Here is a 4,788-nt window from a genome sequence, read left to right as displayed (position 1 = left end):
GTATTTTCCCTGAAAAGTGTGAAAAGAGAGAGAGGGGGCATGTAATCAATAATGGCACACTAGCTGTAGTCTTTTGTTTGTAATAGTAGTAATTAGAAAAACGGGTTACAGCTATTTTAAACATCAGCAAGCAATTTGTGAGTTTGAGCTATGTTGAATATATTTACAGATCATGGATTTATTTGTGACTTATGGTGAATATATGTAAAATATATATATAGTTTTTACATATTTATGGATTATGGTTATATTTACAAAATATTTTAATATGTTCACAGATCATAGTTTTATTTGTTAATTATGCTGAATACACGCACGGATCGTGGTAGATTAAAGAATAAAGAAACAAATCTCAATCCATAGATTAGCTGTTATGTTTCCATGTGGGAGCACGGTGTCCCCTGCTACATTAACCAGCGCGGGCCTGGGGGAGAGATGCAGCCCAGCTGATTCTGTGCAGTGCGTGAGCAAACACCCCCGCACTCACCCTCCCTCGTTCTCTTACAGCTGGTCACGCTACTCCAATGTGACCAACCAGCCTCCCTCCCTATAGACCTCCCCACATTTCCTCCCATCCCCCACAGGAGCTACAGCACACAGCCCTACTGCATTCCAATGTTCTGGGTGTAGCTGCATGCCACACCAGAGCCTAGGTGGAGGACCAACCTGGCTTTTAACCTTGTGTTGCCTTGCCATCGTATTCAATAGGCCGTGATCAATAGGAACCAGATTCAATGGGACAGATCATGGACCCTGTATACAGTGAGCGGGAAAAAATATACACATTCACATTAGACTTCCTTAGAGTGCTGTAGTCACAACTGAGGTTGAATCTATGGGAAATATTTCAGGTATCATAAAGTCCTGGATAACAGTTTTTTTTTCATGTTTGGGATTAAGTCCTAGACTGCAAATTTAGCAAGCAATAGGGCCAATACACGCATACACATACACACACACACACACACACACTGAGTGACTGAGTGTGAGAGGCGAGAGGCTGTCCTCCGTGCCAGAAGCAGGTAGCATTAACGTCAGGGCAGATGGCTCAATCCTCCACAACTGAAACTGCAGTCCACCCACGGCTCCTAACCCCCGGACCACATACCCATGGTCGATGTGTGTGACCTAGAAGGCAACTGTCCCTCACACATGTCCTCTGTGAATTTAGAGTGCATTCTCACTTACAGAAATAGCCCAAACGAACACATGCTCTCAAACTCAGGGCACTCTAATCCCTTGACCCAGCATTCACCGAACTGTATGTGCAAACAAGCCCTATTTCCAATTTAGAAACATTACATTTTCACGGGTTAGAAATAGATACAATGCCAATTTAAATAGTTGGCAGGCAATACTGTAAACAGCTCATCTTGAGGTCACACAACCTCCATTTACTCTCTACAAGGCCTCAATGTCCATAGGGATAACATGTAGGTAGCAAAAAAAGTATGATAGACAATCCTAGATTGGCGAGTAATTAGTCTTTGAATTGTACAGCGAAACACTGATTAATGTGTATTGAGTTGGTCTGGAGGTATAGAACAGTGAGGCATAGGTATTTGATGTTGGGAGGAGAGATTGTTTGTGTCCCCAGCTGAATGTCAGATACCTTTGACAGAGTGAAAGGTGATTCCAGAAAGGCAACATTCTTTGATCTCCTAAAGGGAGATGTGATGTACAATACCACTCTCACTAAATCTAGATCAAAAAGACATTAAAAGGTAGGTTTAAAATGGGAACAGTTGCAAATGTTTCCTCCACCCTCTCCCCATCCCCAAGTATAAACAGTATCAATACAGACACAGGTTACCTCACTACCCCTGAATGTCACTGGATAATAGGGAGACAATCTGATGCTATTACTGAAACAGTAAGGGACAGTTTCCTGGACACAGATTAAGCTTATGATCTTGCATTACAAAGCAGAGAATCTCCATTAAAATGGACTAGGCTTAATCGATGTCCGGAAAACCAACCCTAACTTAATACAGAGGGGAACAACGTGCCGGAAAAGTTGATGCTGATATGAGAACAATTATATAACATAACCAACCATATGAAACAACTCTTGATATAGATATAGATACTGTATGAATCATTAGAATGAGCTGCACCCCCCCTCTTTATGTACATATTACCTCAACTAACCAGCGCCCCCGCACATTGACTCTGTACCGGCACCCCCTGTATATATATATTTTTTTTACTGCTGCTCTTTAATTACTTGTTACTCTTATCTCTTATTCTTATCTGTATTTTTTTTTAAACTGCACTGTTGTTTAGGGGCTCATAAGTAAGCATTTCACTGTAAGGTCTACACCTGCTGTATTCGGCGCATGTGACTAATAACATTTGATTTGATTTGAAGTTGCATAACACAAGATCTCTTGAATAGGAGTAATTTTCTCCAAATACAGTATCTCTGAGGCACTCTACTAATAGATTAGAGGCCTTACATATGCTTGCATCATGCATTATATCACAGCTTTGGCAGCAGCAATAAAGGAGTACTTTGGCAGTAACTCGTTTTTTGTGTGAGAAACAAAGATGCCACTGAAACCTCCCTGGTTTGATAGTGGTGGTGGAATGTTATCAACTGCTGCACTCTAGTGGTGAGTTGGATACACTACTACTGTAAGAACACGGTACTAATGGGATAAACCATTACTCTGTGCGAGTAATGATTGCAATCTCATCTTGAAGGAATTGGGAAGTCGCCTGTACAATTTTGTTCCTTCCTTTCTAGCTTTCTAATGTAACAACCTCAACAACCTAAACTATTAGCAGGATAGATAGAACACTAATTATTGACAGATGGATTCTGCTCCACATTGATCGTACATATTATGAAGTGACAATAGTCTATCATCAGTGGAAACCTTTGTTCAGCATGTTGGACAAAGTAAGACGAAATCATTGTTTATAATGTAACCTCTGTGGAATTACATGCTGAGATTAAGATGAATTCTTCACCAGTAAGTGCTTCCTAACTTGATTTTCCTCTTGTAGGTCTATACATTTCTGGAGAACAGAGTTTATATACTTTAATTGTATAAGATGCAGTAGTAACAGACAGATACAAAGCATGATGTGCTGTTGAATGGTGTCATTCGCTGCCATTATCTTGCTAATGGTTCCATTTGGGAAACACAACTTCTGTTTATTAGATTTGACCTCCAGGGTGATTCCTTTAAAATACAAAAACGACATGTGGCATTTGTCACTAATGAAGCTTCTGATTTGTTGGGCGTTTAGTTTGCCTTTTTACTTGAGATATTTCTTGCTCACTTCTTGTCACTTCTCACTTGTGATGAATGACTGATGATGAGTGGCTGAACAATGTTGTATGAGAATAACAATATAAGGCTTGGGAACCATACCTTCAGTGTTCATGCTAAGAACAGAAGCTTTGCTTTTAATCAAATTCATTCTAAACTGTAGCCTATCATGACAAAACCAGTCCACATCTAAAAAAATGTTATTCTTGTCTTTTTCTGTTAATTGTTTAAGTATGACACTAGAGGGCGCTATACCACTGTATCACATTTGTATCAGTATCAAATTCTAACATACTTTTTTTTAATACATTTCCAAACAAACATAACTCCAGACTTTCATAACACTTATGATGAAAGCGTGACTCCGCTTGGTGTCACATTAACAAGCACCCTATGGCTGCTTTTCAAACGACAGATGAAAATACTGTACTAGAAAGCCTTATAACCAGCAACATTCTGAACGATTTGTGACTTCCGCTGAAATGCCTCCTCAGTAAGACTATGTGCCTACAAAGACGTATGTCTAGAAGAATGATAATGGTGTAGTAATTAAGTGTAGGATCAAGAAGATAAAATTACGTAGATCTACTGTGCTTGAGTAAGTATGATTTCCTATGTTTTTTGTTGTTGTTGTACTTTTACCCCTTTATCTCTTCAATTGGTAGGTAGTTACAGACTTGTCCCATCGCTGCAACTCCCCTACGGACTCAGGAGAGGCGACGGTCGAGAGCCATGCATCCTCCGAAACATGACCCTGCCAAGCCGCACTGCTTCTTGACACACTGCTCGCTTAACCCGGAAGCCAGCTGCACCAAAGTGTCAGAGGATACACTGTCCAACTGGCAACCGATGTCAGCTTGCAGGCACCCAACCCGCCACAAGGAGTCGCTTAGAGCGTGATGGTACAAGGAAATCCCAGTCGGCCAAACCCTTCCCTAACCCGGAGCATGGTGGAGAATGGTTAATGATGTTATTTCCTCTTTAGTTCTAGTATAAAAAAGAGCAGAGGTGTCATGCCAATAGGTGGGGCGGCAGGTAGCCTAGTGGTAAGAGTGTTGGGCCAGTAACCGAAAGGTTGCTGGCTCGAATCCCCGAGCTGACAAGGTAAAATTCTGTTGTTCTGCCCCTGAACAAGGCAGTTAACCCAATGTTCCCTGGTAGGCTGTCATTGTAAATAAGAATTTGTTCTTAACTAACTTGCCTAGTTAAATAAAGGTAAAAATGTTGGTGGACTCTAAGACTCATATTCCTTTCAATATTTTAGCAGAGAAGCATATTTTGTTTCTTAACAAAAATAACCACAGGTCTGGAGGATACAGATAGCTCAAGGGGTATGCAGAAAAATAGAATTAAGCATAATGATTATGTCTCTAGATTGCATAAAAAAAGATGTTTCAGGTGTTTGAAAAATGCCCAATTCTCAACCACCACCCAGGACATCCTCGCTTACTTTGTGCCCCCTCAGATTTTTGGGGTGCATGACACCCCTGAAAAATAGTAAAATATT

At 40.6% G+C, this 4,788-nt stretch overlaps 1 long non-coding RNA gene across 1 annotated transcript; it reads left to right on the top strand.

The window, feature by feature from the left end:
* The first annotated feature begins 2,717 nt into the window (after positions 1–2,717).
* LOC145864099 (uncharacterized) lies at positions 2,718–4,507 on the top strand. The gene is made up of 2 exons (XR_014382680.1): positions 2,718–2,978; positions 3,947–4,507. It is a non-coding gene; the product is annotated as an uncharacterized LOC145864099 (long non-coding RNA).
* Positions 4,508–4,788: the final 281 nt, after the last annotated feature.

The sequence above is a fragment of the Salmo salar genome, chromosome 25 (genome assembly GCF_965601325.2).
Source record: "Salmo salar chromosome 25, fSalSal1, whole genome shotgun sequence".
Lineage (NCBI taxonomy): Eukaryota > Metazoa > Chordata > Actinopteri > Salmoniformes > Salmonidae > Salmo > Salmo salar.
The sequence above is the reverse complement of the archived record's forward strand: the minus strand, read 5'-3'. Positions and strand labels throughout refer to the sequence as shown.